This window comes from Lontra canadensis, unplaced genomic scaffold (assembly GCF_010015895.1).
Source record: "Lontra canadensis isolate GAN:19392208 unplaced genomic scaffold, GSC_riverotter_1.0 scaffold1, whole genome shotgun sequence".
NCBI classification, from domain to species: Eukaryota; Metazoa; Chordata; class Mammalia; order Carnivora; family Mustelidae; genus Lontra; species Lontra canadensis.
The window spans coordinates 96,196,065-96,212,617 of record NW_022630995.1 but is presented as its reverse complement, the minus strand read 5'-3'; the positions used below and the strand labels follow the sequence as shown (position 1 = coordinate 96,212,617).

Sequence of the window (16,553 nt, the reverse complement as noted above, 5' to 3'; positions counted from 1 at the left end):
TAAAAGCTAATAAAAATAACAACCTCACAAGATTTAGATCATAAAGTCTTATGAAATATAACTATATTCTTTCATATATTATGAGTAATCTTCTATTTCAATAAATGTTCAGAGAACATTTTTCGTGACAAAAATTACATTTAGTGGACCATTAATAATTCACTTAATCATTTTATTAATTTGTACATTACTTTAGGAAAAGTCTTTATAAATGCAAGAATGGGAATAAAGGAAAATATGTCATATATCCATTCTTCTCATAATTGATTCTTAGATTTAATATAATCCCAACCAGAATCCCAGTAGGACAATGGGTGGTAAATAATATTTATAGGCTCATGCAAAAAAGGAAAAAAAATAGAAAATATTGAGAAATGAAAGAATAATGGAAGAGGATTTGCCCTATTGTGTCAAGAATTACTGAAAAGATGTGTTTTTAACTGAAAGAAGAAATGCATAAGTTCTATATACAGAGGAATAGCTAGAAAGACATTTCTGTCAAAAAAATAAAATATAATTTTTAGCAAACCTGTAAGTTTCTTTAAGTAGGTGAAATATTTACAGAGTAAGAACACATAAATGTGTGGATGTAAGCATAGATGCATAGATAAAAATATTTACACAAAGACCTCTAACAAGCACATGAACAACAACAAAAAAGAACTCTTGAAAAATGACAGGCTATGAAAAGTCACTCGTACAAGAACAGATCAAGATGGTTAGTAAAGACATTAAAAAATCATCAAGGAACAAATTCAAATGCCCAGAAACATTTGGAAAACATACAAAATTTCTGGAAATGAGGGAAAGATAATTACTTATTTTTTCAAAGATTTATTTATTTATTTTAGAGAGAGAGAGAGTAAGAGAGAGCAGTAAGGAGGAGCAGAGGGAGAGGGAAAAAGAATCTCAACAGACTCTACTTCAAGCTTGGAGCCTGACGAGGGCCTGGATCTCACAACCGTGAGTTCAGGGCCCTGAGATGATGACCCTAAAATCATGACCTGAGCTGAAACCATGAGTCAGTCACTTAACTAACTATGCCACCAAGACACCCCAATGAGGGAAAGATAATTTTTTAAAAAATATTTATTTTTTTTAAGACTTTATTTATTTATTTGACAGAGAGAGAGATATCACAAGTAGGCAGAGAGGCAGACACAAAGAGAGGGAGAAGCAGGCTCCCTGCTGAGCAGAGAGCCCGATGTGGGTCTCGATCCCAGGACCCTGAGATCATGACCTGCGCTGAAGGCAGAGGCTTAACCCACTGAGTCACCCAGGCGCCCCGAGGGAAAGATAATTTAAGGACAAGACTGTACTTCACACTCATCAATTTGAAAAATATATATATATATATAACTACTGCCAGTGGAAATGCAGGGATAATGTTACTCTTGCACAAGACTGATGGCTAAGTTATTTTTACACTACCCTTTTTTTTAGAAGCAAAACACTAAAAGTGAATGCCTGGGAATAAAGGAGTAGTAGAATAAACAGAAGTGCATTCATACTATAGGCTACTATGTAAACATTCAAGGATCTTTAAAGTCCACACCAGTTCATCAGTTCACCTGAACGGTGGAACCGATTAACTACAAAAATATCCATTCAACCGTTTAAAAAATTATTTATTATTATTATTATTTAATTTAAATTCAATTAGCCAACATATAGTACATCATTAGTTTTTGGTATAGTGTTCAATGATTTATTAGTTGTGTATTTAAAAACAGCAACTGTAATCTCACTTGTTCTACCTTGAAATTGTAAATATGTTTATTTAGTTTTTTAAAATATTTTATTTTATTTATTTGACAGAGAGAGAGATCACAAGCAGGCAGAGAGGCAGGCAGAGAGAGATGGGGAAGCAGGCTCCCCGCTGAGCAGAGAGTCTGATGAGGGGCTCGATCCCAGGACCCCGAGATCATGACCTGAGCTGAAGGCAGAAGCTTAACCCACTGAGTCACCCAGGCACCCCAAATTGTAAATATGTTTAAATTTTTTAAAGTGCTCCAAGCCCTTGGTGAATTCTTCACTTCTTTGCTGTACATGGGGACTTTCCTTCTTATCTATAAGCAGTGGAGAATAACACTTACCAGCAGATACCAAGACAAATATCCTTTAAAATTTCTAAAGAAAATATACTTGAAATGTGTTTCAATGTGATTTTATGGAGTCAATGAACTTAACTTTCTTGATTTCTCTTGTCTGATTATCTACCTAAAATCTATCTGTAATCTATTATCTATTATCTATCTATCTGTCATCTATCTATCTACCTGCAAAAGATGAAGCAAGGATAAGAACTCAGAGATTATCTTCACTTTGTTTATTAGGCTACATATATGACATCATCAACTTCTATTCATCCTGTGGCCTAATAAAGTGTAGATAATCTCTAAGTTCTCATCTTTGTTTCATTTTTTGCTGCTCATACAACTTTCAGCAAAGCCTCCACTTTAGCAGAATAAAGTTTTGAAGACACTGGGACGTGTTGGATTAAGAGGGCAGGGTAGGGGTGGGAAGTGGAGAACTGGGGAGAATTCACACCAACGTTTATTAATAGTTTCCTCTGAGTGGTGACATCACAAATGCCTTTAACTTCATCTTTATTGGGCAAGGTTCATTCATCAAAGCCCTTATCACACAGCAATAATTGGGAATATTTTCAATAATAATACCGGCAACAAGAAAGCCATGTCCTAAAGACCTAAGCATTTTGGAAATGGGGAATCAATCAAAATTAAAAAAAAAAAAATAGATGGCACTAACTGTTCTAGCTGTTAATATGGAAAAAGCAGTCTGGTAAACAGGCCTAACTCTACTCTTTCTTCTTCTCTTTCATCACTGAGACATGCTGACAAGAGAAATCACATTGTCCACTTAAGTAATTTTTGCTTACATACATTTGTCCCATGGTGCTCTGGGTAGAACACAGTGGTTTAGCAGCTTACAACTTGAATCCTAATAAAGCATGGGAGATCCCAAAAGAAAATGATTCTCGGAGTTATTTAATTCCTGACGTAGTTATTGGTTTAATCATAAATTCCTCTTTGTTTTCAATAGAGAAGTGATGTTAATGATTTAAATGTGTGTTTGGTTATGTACATGGTTCAGAACCTGTCACATTGTTAACAATGCAACTTCGGACATGAGTTCTGAGTGTCACTTTTGAGTTGGCGTTCCAGAGATCATTTTCATTTTTGTTAACATGGCCGACTTTGCAATGAGTATGCATGAGATTTTTTATTATGGTACTCTTTTGTTGACAGTGTTGTATCACTTTAATGTCTTTGTCTTAATACCGTATGAAGAGCCTCACTGTAGAGATGAATGAAAACTCTGAGGCCCATGGCTTTGGTAGTAATTAAATGGCAGCACATTTCAAAGCTATGGATATTTAATGTCACCAAAGTATCGGTTTCACATTTGGTTCAATACTGTGTGTGGGAATTAAATGCAGAACAGTGTGTGTGTTATCACTGCTTAATCATGTAAATGGTATTCACATGTTAGGCCTCTGTTCTTAATTGAATTTTTGCTTCTTTATTTAGAAACAAAGATTTCTTGATAAGGTTAAATTGGTTTTAAGCAGAAACATATTCTTAAGAAATTAATTTTCATATTTTCTCACTGGTACTCAGTTGTAAGTGAATGTCACAGCGTGTGTGATGACAATACTGTACATTTTATCTTTATTCTAGAAGTACAGCTCTGTGATGAGCAATGCTCAAGCTGGAAAAATATCTATGGCAACAATGTTCTTTCATTTTGATTTTTTTATCATAAAATGGCCTATGAATATCTAGAATTTATTTTATTTTTTAATATGTCCAAAAGTGGACATTTTAAAAATAAAATAAACAAATAAATAAATAAGTAAAAAAAAAAAGTTAAAAGAATTCCTTAGGCATTAACTTCACGTGTACCTCATATATCTAAGTTACAGAGACATTTAGAGGTCTAAATCTTTTAGGCAATAATAGATTTAGTTCATTTCCTTCTAAGAGAAATTTCTTCTAACTTGCTGAAATTCTGTTGCAGAACTTACTTTAAGGCAAGTGGTGAAAAACTTTGTTCCTGAAATTCCTGGTTTTGCTTCTTAATCAATCACATCAGTGAATCGTGAAGACTTTCTCAATTGGACTTCCGAAACTTTTTTAGGACATATGTAATTTTTAAGAAGGAGTTAGTCCATTGCTAAACTATTATTATTATTTAAATTTAATTAGCCAACAGATAGTACATCATTAGTTTTTTCGTTGTAGCTAGTCCATTGCTAAATTAAACATGGTTGTTTACATATTAATAACATGTATATAAAATAGTTGTTTTGAATTTCAGTTGAGTTTATTTGTAACAAAAAATAAAACATTTAAAACATTGACATAGTTTTACTTCCAAATTAAGGCATTCTTTTTATTATGATTATTATTGTTCATTGATTTATCATAGCAGTAAACTCTTGCTGATAACAAAGTATTCACTTAAACATAGGAAAGTTTCAATTGAATTTAGGACGTTATTTGTCACTCTTTCATCTCATTGAGTGAGTAAACAGAATGAATTTATCATCCACCAAATCCAATTTGCATTGTAATAATATAGTCATTATCCTACACCAAGAGATGCTGGTGAAAAGTATTGAGAATGATTGAATATTTTACAGGAGTCCAGGATTTTAAGGATTTCTGAATTCAAATCCCAAGTCTTATAACTGATCATACAGTTATTAGCTAAACATTACTTATTCTCTGCAAAAGTGAAAGCTGAAAAATACTAAGTATAGAATTAAATGGATGGTATCAAACCCATTTTGAGATAAATCTACTTGATAGGTGTCTGAGAAACTATAACCCATTTAGGACTCACTTTTTAAAATATATTCATTTGAATGAAAACATGTATCATTCAAGATTTCTGATCCAGAAGCCATTCTCATCCACTGCATCTTTGACCTGTATTAGTTTCTTGCTTATAGATCTGCTTTCTCTGCTGGACTGAGAACTTTTCGTAAGCAGTGACTTTTTCAAACATTTTTGAACCATAAGCCTTATTTTATAGTACTTCATAATAATAAGTGCTCAATAACTGCTCCTTGGCTCGTATACAAAACGGCTTGACCATTCTTCAATGACTTTAAACCCTGAGGCACAGGAATTTTAAAGTCCCTTTACAGCTTCAGGACCTTTCCAAGAAACAACCACAGGAGCAATAACAACCAAACCAAACCAAATGAAACCAGACCATCTGTATTCTATTACCCTTTATTCTCAGAAAAGTGGCTTGCTGCCTCATATGTCCATAATAAAAAAAGGGGGGAGGGTCTTGGCTGATTCTTTAGAGAATTATAAAGTTCTACTTTTAGGCAACCTGAAGGAGATGTTGGTAGAAAGATTAGGGGTGTGTGTGTGTGTGTGTGTGTGTGTGTGTGTGTGTGTGTGTTTTGAGCCACATTAAATTTAAAGGAATTTGGAGATATTTAGGAGGAGGCATCAAGTTCAACAAGTCTAGTACACAGGAGAGAGGACTGGGATGGACATTTAGATCTGGTTATTCTGTGAGCTTTAAACACACCTTATTCATACTTTAAAATGTGTTTTAGTAGATGGATCTTGCTTAAAATATGCAAGTACTGTAACTATTCATATGGTTCACTCCAGGATAGAAATATTGATAACATAGCTATTTCCTCAGGGATGAACATATTATTTAAGGAATACATATTACCTAAATCTAATCATCTGAGCTAGTCATTTCTCATGAATTCCTATTACTTATCATACCGAATATAATAAAATTTTCTTAGATGAAACCTCATGCAAAGTTTAAGTCTCCAAAAGTATAAGTGCATAATTCTTCACCAAAGAAAGAAAACATTATTGAACCAAATACACATGTCCTTTAGTTTTAGAGATATGGAAGTTATTGTTCATGTGCAGAATAGGCAACAAAGTAAGAAAAGCACCTCTTGAAAAGCCCAGCAGAATCCCTGCCTACAGGTGAAAATGCAGATCTTTACCATACCTTGGTACTCCTATCACTTGAATTTAGAAGCCTGCCACCCGCTAGTTCCTCTTTTTCTATTGTTTTTAATTCTAATTCCAGTATAGTTAATGTGCAGTGTTACATCAGTACAAGGTGTACAATATAGTGATTCAACAGTTCTACACATCACTGAGCTTTCATCATGGTGAGTGTGCTCAGAAGCCCCATTCCCTATTTCACCACCAACCCACCTCTCCTCTGGTAACCATCAGTTTTTCTCTATAGTTATGAGTCTGTTTCTTGGTTTCTCTCTCTCTCTCTTGCTCACTCTCTCTCTCTATTTTTCCTTTGCTCATTTGTTTTGTTTCTTAAATTCTGCATGAGTGAAATCATGAGATTTGTCTTTCTCTGATCAACTTATCTCACATAGCATTATACTCTCTAGCATCATCCATGTTGTTGTAAGTGGTAAGATTTCATTCTTTTCATGGCTGAATAATATTCCATTGTATGTAAATACCACATCTTCTTTATACATTCATGTATTGATGGACTCTTGGGCTGCTTCCATAATTTGGCTATTATACATACTGCTATAAACACAGCAGTGCATGCATAGAAGTATATTGTATTTTGGACATAAATACTCAAAAGTGCAAATAACCTGGATCATAGTTCTATTTTTAACATTTTGAGAAATCTCCATAATATTTTCCAGAGTGGCTGCACCACTTTGCATTCCCACCAATAGTATATGAGGGTTCCTTTTTCTCTATATCCCCACCAATACTTCTTGTTTCTTGGGGTTCTGATTTTAGCCATTCTGGCAGGTATGAGTTGATATCTTAGCATAGTTTTGATTTGCATTTCCTTGATTATGAGTGAGGTCGATCATTTTTTTCATGTGTCTGTTGGCCATCTGGATGTCTTCCTTGGAGAAATCCACATGTCTGTTCATGTCTTCTGCCCATTTTTAATTGGATTATTTGTTTTTGGGTATTGAGTTTTATAAATACTTTATATATTTTTATATTAACCATTTATCATATATGTCATTTGTAAATATCTTTTCTCTTTCAGTATGTTGTTTTTTTCATTTTGTTGGTGGTTTCCTTCGCTGCTACACATTCCTCTTAAGTCCTAGATTTATCATTTTAGGCACCTCCACATCCAAACACGTGAGAGTGTGATCAAAATGCTAAGACCTCCCCTTCTGATAGTCAGTATGGTACAGTTATTACTTTAAAATGTATTGATGCACTAGAGCAGATGTGCATTTACATACACAATGTATGCTTATTCAGAAAATTGTTTCACACAACAAGAAGACAGGTTAGTAGTTCAATAGTTCAGGAAAAGAGGAACTATCAGATCCTTTGTATTCATTTCAAGGGTTTAAAGTGTAAAAAGTCACCTGACTCGAAGAATTTTTCTGTGGAGGAAATGATGAGTTTTAAAATTGGAAAAACCATTAACTTTGCTGTAAAGATTAAGTCAAAGGAAATGGAGTTATAAGAGTTTCCTCTGAAATATGTAATGATTCACTTATTAAGTTATTGACAATGTTGTTAAACAGGAGTTAACAGTATAACCTGGCTTGTCACTTAATAGTTGCAAATAATTTTAATGATCAATTGATTGATTGATTGATGATTCCTTCATTCTAGAAACCAGCTGAGACATTGAACTTGTCATACATAAATCCAGCATGAGAACATGTTGACCTATCTCTTTAAGATATTAGACTATTTTTATTTTAAGGGATAATAATACCTTGCAGGTTTATTATGATAATTAAATAAGAGAATAAGTGTAAAATACCTAGCATAGGGTCTGGGATATAATCTGCTAAAATTGTGTAGTTCTTATGCACTGATGATAAAGACAAGGGTCACATTCAGTAACAAATTCCTGTATCCTGCTCTCATAAAAATCAATGTTTTGCTTAGTGCTTACACATATATATAGCCATTAAGATAATCCTTGCACAAACTAAAGAAAGTCAGTATCTCATTTGAATGCAGTTCTATAATTATGCATTGTATTCAATGTGCCAAGAACTTTTACAAGAAACTATGATGCTGGAAAGGATTTTGTAATCCTTGGGTTAGAAATTAATGATTAATAAGATCAATGTGAACATTTTATCATAGGGAAAATTTCTTACTTTAGTCTACTATAAAGGGAAGAAAAAACAAATAAAACTTTAGGTACACAGATTCATATGACATTTACAGAAGAAAGGGGGACAGGCCCTGACCACAAAGCCAGAAATAGACAGTATGTTAGGTCTGCTGGAACTGAACAAATAGTCCTTTTCCATTGCTCTCCAAACAAGGAAAAGGTTCCTGTCCAGAAACTAGCACTCTATTACTGACCAGGTGGGCCTTGTCCTTATAAACAAAACTTACTATAGAATCTTGCCGTCAGTGAGAGTTTATATCTAAATAGATCACTGAACTGCTGAGGAGACTAAACAGCATACAAAACAGCATTGAGATGGAAAGAATTTCAAAATGTTCATATCACAAAGAATGCTAAACCTTCTAAATGGCTCCATTTAATTATTGATGTCAAAGGATATAATGGCTATTATAGAATCAGGGACTTATTTCAACCTTTTTTTTTTTTTTTACCCAAAGCCATCTCTGTTCAGTGGGAGTAGACAGAGCCCCTGTCATCTGGAATCTCATAGATTTATACCAGGGAACTGATGGAGAACTCTAGGCAGAAAACTGAAAGAGAATTCTGACTTTTTTTACTCACAAACAAGAAACATGAATACCAGGGAGGGCATCCCACAGTTAATTACAGGAAGATCCAAGTCTAATTTTCCAATATATGAATTCTATGAACACCAAGAATGTACCAAAAATATTTTCAGTACTATATATAAGTATTACTACATTTGAGTCAAAAGTACTCTGGGGCCCTTGCTGGATCTGTCTTAGGTTTAAAAGATGTCAATAATAATTTTTTTAAAAGTTAAGTTAAAAATAAAAACAAATCTTCACAAAATTAAAGAATGAGTTCTTGAGTGGCAATTTTCTCCCGGTATCCACAGGATTTGTTAATGTTCACAGGCAAATAATTCCACCACAGAGTGTAGATTCCTGAGCTCATTCTTAAATGCTGGTAATCTGGAACTCTCTTTTCCCTCAATAGATTTGGGGAAATGCACATATTGTGCCATTACAATTATCACTGTTTTGTAATTTACAAATATGTAGTATATGCTAATTATGACAATGGACCCTATTCCTCATTGTTGAAGAAAATAAAGAATATTATTGAATTGCTATAATACACAGGTAAAAAAACAAATTCTGACAGACATTCCATCCCCTCTCTTCTGCTGTTTTAATGGCAAACCAAGACTTTACGCAAGTAATTTTTAGAAGTGATTCACCCATTTCCTTAGGGACCCATTTCTCTAGAGCTACCAGCTTCTGTCAAATAATGAGCATACTAATTTCATACCCTTCATTGTTTCATTTATTATGAGCATGTATCTGAAGAGAAGAGAGAGCTGTTAAAATGTTGATAAAAGCTGATAAAGTGTTATGTTATTTTAAGTTTCCTCCTAAATGCTATTGTTAACCATTTAGCAGCAATTTCATAATAATGTATCTTCATGCATCCACAATGACTGAATTTGTTTATCGGGTTGATAAATATAGCCTTCTAATAATGTTTACTTTTATTTTTGGTGTCTACTTGTTTTAATTTTTATATATGAGCCTAGTGTGGATGAACAAATAATATGTTTTTCTAAGTATGCAAAGGAATTTATGCCAATGCTAGCAGTGATCTCTGCAGAACAGATCAGTGATATGGGTTTAACAGTGAGGGGCAAGTACGGAAAAATTGTGACCAGATTTTTGTCACCCTAAAATACAACAAGGAGCATATACCTGTTCTAGCACCCATATTTTAACGGTTTTGGACTTTTGAAATCTGTTACATTTACTATATGTGAAAATCAGGTTAGCTTTAATCATGGATATGTGTGTGCAGAAGATGGGGGGGAGAGATGGTTAGAAAAATAATAAAATCAGGTTATCAATGGATTTTACATATTTTCTCCAAAATGAGAAAGGTAAGGCAATTTGTGACATTAAATTGAATATGGGCATAACCCAAGTGTCCATCAATGGATGAATATATATATGTTTATGTAAACATATATATACATATTTATAGACATATATACCTATATATAAACATATATATGTTTATATAAAGAACATGTATGTGTCCATATATATATATACATATATATGTGTATATATATAAGTGTGTGTGTATATTACTCAGCCATGAGAAAAAAGGAAATCATACATTTGCAACATGGATGTACCTTGAGAGCATGATGCTAAGTGAAGTAAATTTAAAAAAGATAAATAATTTGTAGTACTTATATGTGGAATCTAAAAAAGCAGAACTCACAGAAACAGAGATTGGAATGGTAGTTACAATGGCTAGGAGGTAGGGAAATGGGGATGTTGGTCAAAGAGTATAAACTTTGAGTTTCTTCATACTATAGTGATATACTTGGCCTGTGCTCTGGTTGGTCTATTTGTTAAATATTTATAGAAGCATGCCTGACTATAGAGATCTTTTTCATGTGTGCTTTGGTTAAATCACATTTATTTCTGTATCATTATATTTGAATCTTGTGTAAACTTATTAATTATTATGTACACTTATTAAACAATAGGAGTATCATTGGCTAAGCATAACACAATTATTGCTGAGCCAAATACCTCTTAACCATCCAACTTATGATTATTATTGCAAATATCTAAGTGATAAATTTAATTTTCTATGTTTTTTGAGTGCTTTGGTGTGTTATTTTAAGCACTTTATATATATTATTTTACCTTCACACAGCCCTATGAAAAAGGTGTGATTTTTATTCTCACTTCACATATAAGAATAAGACACTAAGATGTGAGGCACCATCTTGGCGTTCACACAACTGTAATTAGTCATAGAGCCAGAATTTGAACCCAGGTACTTTTATTCTTATTCTAATACTATAAAATCATTATGTAAAATTATCCCTCATTTGGCTATAATTGTATTTTATTATTTTATAGCTAGAATTTAGCAAATCAGACTAATTACCTTGGGAATAGTTCTTCATTTCTTCCTCACTAAAATCATCAAAAAGAATGAATGATTGGTACTGCTTCTCCCATCCTCATTTATGCAGAACCTGTACATTATTTCCACTTCCATGTTTCCAAGTGAAATTATTTGGGCAAATAGAGTAATGTGTCCCTGTGTAGGCCTACTTGAATTGATCTCAAACCTTAATAAATAATGAGATGCATATAAAAATGTGTCTAGAGAAAAGAGTTAAGATTTAACATGCTATCACTCAAGTAGTCAAGAACAGAACTCAGGTAGACAAGTTCATGGCTTTTTCAGGAGTATAAAATACCTTACTTTATATATGATCATACATTCAGTAGGGACTTAGCAAACTGAATGAATGTGGCCCACCAAATGTTTCAAATAACTCACTAATCCTATATTTGTAAGCATCATCTTCTCTCCTACAACTTCTTTCTTCAGTATTCGTTGACTACGAGAATAGTCTTATGATGAAAATATAGTGGCATTCTTGACATCCTTCTCCTTTGCTACATACCACAGAAAATTAAGAATAAATTATTGGCCCTGGGCTCATTCAAACAGAAGGTTCATACTTGGTCAGCCTGTTTGAATTGCTGTAAAGAAAAAATATTTATTATACATGGAGATCTTCTTGGGCTCTACCCAACAAGAAGAAAGTGATTATGATTATCCATGGTGATATGTCAAATAGAGAATGAAATGTTTTAATTCATAAAATAGTTGGTTACTTGCCTCAAAGATTTCTATAGTTATACATCACTATTTTTGCATGTATGTGTACGTGTTTATGTATGCAAATACCTCCCTAATCAAAATTGGGAAAAAATGGCTGCAATCATTTAAAAGTTACTGGAGAATAAAAGTTACTGGAGAAAAGTTACTGGAGGGAATAATGGAATTACAATCAATATATGTGATCTAAATGCGCAGGTATCTTTTATGAGAGGAATCTTGCAAAATCCAAACACATTACAATGGCACAATATTTAGTCCTACAAAATTTCTTCACATAATCTTTTTTATATAAAATTTTAAAAGTCTCAGTGATTCTAGTATACATTTTTTGAATTTTCTGATGCTGTTAGTGAGCCTTAGAAGAAAAATATATTACAATATTTCCATTTGTTCACAAACTATTAGAAACATTTGAGCTTAATTGAGGTTATTTGTAACAAAAGTTAATAATGCCAGTGTTTATAAGAAGAAACAAATAAACAAAGCATAAAGAAAAGTTTTAAATAAATGCTTAAGGGATGCCTGGGTGGCTCAGTGGGTTAAGCCGCTGCCTTTGGCTCAGGTCATGATCCCAGGGTCATGGGATCGAGTCCTGCATTGGGCTCCTTGCTCGGCAGGGAACCTGCTTCTCTCACTTCCTCTGCCTGCCTCTCTGCCTGCTTGTGTGTACTCACTTGCTCTCGCTCTTTCTCTCTCTCTCTCTCTGGCAAATAAATAAAATATTTAAATAAATAAATGCTTAAAAGTATCTGAATACATTGTTTCATGGCTTTAATCTAGAAATTATCTAATATTTTATTTAAGTCTTTTTTTATTTTATTAACATCTAATGTATTTTTTGTTTCGGGAGTAACAGGTATGTGAATCATCAGTCTTACATAATTCACAGCACTCACTATAGCACATACCCTTCCCAATATCCATAACCCAGCCACCATATCTCTCCCCCAACCACCCCCCAACAACCGTCAGTTTGTTTCCTGAGATTAGGAGTCTCTTACAGTTTGTCTCCCTCTCTAGTCACATCTTGTCTCATTTTTTTCCTCCCTTCCCCCCACAACCTCCCGCCCTGCCTCTCAAATTCCTTGTATCAGAGAGATCATCTGATAATTGTCTTTCTCTGATTGACTTATTTCACTTAGCATAATACCCTCTAGTTCCAGCCACATCATTGCAAATGGCAAGATTTCATTTTTAATGGCTGCAAAGTATTCCATTGTATAGATATGCCACATCTTCTTTAGCCATTCATCTGTTGATGGACATGTGGGTTCTTTCCACAGTTTGCCTTTGTGGACATTGCTGCTATAAACATTCGGGGGAACATGCCCCTTCGGATCATTACATCTGTATCTTTAGAGTAAATACATAGTAAATATGCAGTAGTGCGATTCCTGGGTTGTACGGGAGCTCTATTTTCAACTTTTTGAGGAACTTCCATGCTGTTTTCCAGAGTGGCTGGACCAGCTTGCATTTCCACCAACAGTGTAGGAGGGTCCCCTTTCTCTGCATCTTTGTCAACATCTGTTGTTCCCTGTTAAGTCTTTTTTTCTATATATTTTTTGTAGCTTCCTTTTTCTCCTTTTTTCTCTTCTATGCTCTCCCCCCACCCCTTTTTTTTCCTTCTCTCCTTTTCTTTTTTCCAGAAAACTGGTGCTGGAATGATTATGATACAGGAAATCTCCTGGGCCTATCACCTTTAACATGCAAAGGGGAAAAAGAGAAAAGGAAAAATTTTAATTTCAAACAGCCATGTATACTGAACTCATTTTTGGTATGAAATCTCAGTCTGGGAAAACAGAAATCTTTGTTATACAACATATGATGAGTTTATTATACTATTTCTGATGTGCCTAAATCCAGCAGGATGACAATGATATACCCCCAATTTTAAAGTGTGCAGGAAAAAACTATTGCACTAGGAGTGCTGATTTGTTATGCTTTGGCAAGTGAAGATCTTCACTGTCCCTTATCTTCCTCATCTCGGCCAGTTCCATAATTTGGAGACTTCCATTTGCAACACTCCACATTAGGCAGGACCCTTTGGATGAAAGAGACAACTCTAACTTAGACATATAATTTATTGGCAGGATATTAGGTAGTCTCATATAATTGCTGATGATACAAGGGTGTAGCTGAGAGTTAGAGGACATTGGGACCTCTCTTTTTATTCCTTCTTTTTTTCTGGATTATCTATTTTTTTTTTTCATACCGTAGACTAGATTCCTCCAAAGAGGATAGACCAATGCTGTCAACAATATGGACATATTTTGGGGTTGTCTACTTGAGAGGGCCTGAATATTGCTTCTGATAGTTCCAGTTCAAACATTATATTTTCTATTATATTTTTTATTTCTATTTTCTAACTTGAATCAGGTGACCATCACATGGCCAATCAATTGTAGTACACAGAAAAGAATCTCAGAGTTCCCTGTCTATGCCTCAGGGCCATTTCAGAGAAAGAGAAATTGCTGGGAGCAGGTACTACTCTATTGAGACTCTCCTGTGTTCCTTGCCCTTGGTTTCTTTTTTTTTTTTTTTTAAGATTTTATTTATTATTTATTTGACAGATAGAGATCACAAGTAGGCAGAGAAGCAGGCAGAGAGAAGGGGAAGCAGGCTTCCCGTGGAGCAGAGAGCCCGATGTAGGGCTCGATCCCAGGACCCTGGGATCACGTTCTGAGCCAAAGGCAGAGGCTTTAACCCACTGAGCCACCCAGGCGCCCCTGCCCTTGGTTTCTTAATTATGATTCCATTCTTAGTTTACTGGGCTATTTAACATTTTTTTCAAGATGATTATGTGTTAGTGTATTTTGTAAATTTTTGAACATTTTCAAATGTCCTTCACTTACTCTGCACAAAAAATTTTGCTTGCTACTCCGAAAGTTCTAGCAAGTTTATACTATAGGAATTTGTGCATATTTTCACACAAGATTTAAATGAGCATTTTCCTCAATCCCACCTTTTCTTTCAGAAATTGTGGTTTCCTACATGGTAATGGTATATTTTCCACTTTTTAGAGCCAATATAAGAATTTTCTTTGAAAATACATTTTTTTCCTTTTTTTTTTTTTTTTTTTTAAACACAAGAGAGCATGTATGCAGTCCCCCACTACCACAAATTATGCAATTGGGTTTCCCACATTTGGGGAAATTGAAGGGGTCAGCACACCCATAGTGCAATTGACAACCAAATCTTATATTTGTGAGTCCATTCAGTAGAAATTACATATCAATGGGGTGATAAATACAAGTATGGGTGTCTGGCTGGCTCAGATGGTTAAGCATCTGCCTTTGGCTCATGATCCTGGGGTCATGGGATCAAGCTCTGCTTTGGGCTTCCTGCTCAGGGAGCCTGCTTCTTCCTTGCCTCCCTGCTCCTGAGCTCTCTCTCACTATCTCTGTCTCTCTTTCTCTTTCAAATAAATAAATAAAATCTTTATAAGGATATATACGTGTGTGTGTGTGTGTGTGTGTGTGTGTGTGTGTTTAAATCATCCTCTACTTTGTTACAAATAGAATGCAGTAATGGGATTCCAGTATTTTTGCCTAAATTTTTTATTGAATTTTTTTTACTCATTTACATTTATATTAAAATACTTATCTTTGGTCTTACTAATATCATTTTGATATATAATTTATGACTTTTGTTTTCCCCCTCTATTTCCTCTTTATCTTCTACATTTCAATACTTAAATTCTGAATACATGAATTCTCTTTATACTATTGAATTTGATTCTGTTTCACACAGTTATCTGGGACTATCTATTCATTCTTTTTTCTCTGGGTATATTTTTTAAGTTAAAAAAATGTGTGCATGTGCATATATGTGTTATTCAAGTAATGACTAACAACAACAACAACAACAAAAAAACAGAACCTAGCATAATCAGGAGAAGTCACTTTCAGTCACAGTTATCAGTCAAAGTTCTTTGGGTAAAACTGCTAGAAGCATAATCCAAACAAGCCTGACTAGAATAGCCAAAGCAATCTTGAAAAAGAAAAACAAAGCAGGAGACATCACAATTCCAGATTCCAAGCTATCTTATAAAGCTGTAGTCATCAAGACAGTATGGTACGGGCACAAAAACGAGCACATAAATCAATGGAACAGAATAGAAAGGCCAGACATGGACTTACAACTACATGGTCAACTAATTTTTGCCAAAGCAGTAAAGACTATCCAGTGGAAAAAAGACAGTCTCTTCAACAAATGGTGTTGGGAAAACTGGACAGCAACATGCAGAGGAATGAAACTGGACCAGTTTCTTATGTCATACACACAAATAAATTCAAAATGGATGAAAGGCCTAAATTGAGAAGGGAATCCATCAGAATCCTAGAGGAGAACACAAACAGCAACCTCTTTGACCTTGGCCACAGGAACTTCTTGCTGGACACGTCTCTGGAGGCAAGGGAAACAAAAGCAAAAATGAACTATTGCGACTTCATCAAAATAAAAATCTTATGCACAGCACAGAAAACAATCAACAAATCTAAAATGCAACCCCCAGAATGGGAAAATATATTTGCCAATGGCATACCTGATAAAGGGCTATTTTTCAAAATCTATAAAGAACTTACCAAACTCCACACACACAAAAACCAAATAATCCAATTAAGAAATGGGCAGAAGATATAAATAGATATTTTTCCAAAGAAGACATAGAGACGGCTAACAGACAC

The 16,553-nt window shown here is 34.2% G+C and overlaps 1 pseudogene; it reads right to left on the bottom strand.

Moving 5' to 3' along the window:
* Window positions 1–14,951: 14,951 nt before the first annotated feature.
* Window positions 14,952–15,124, bottom strand: LOC116871915 (annotated as a pseudogene).
* Window positions 15,125–16,553: the final 1,429 nt, after the last annotated feature.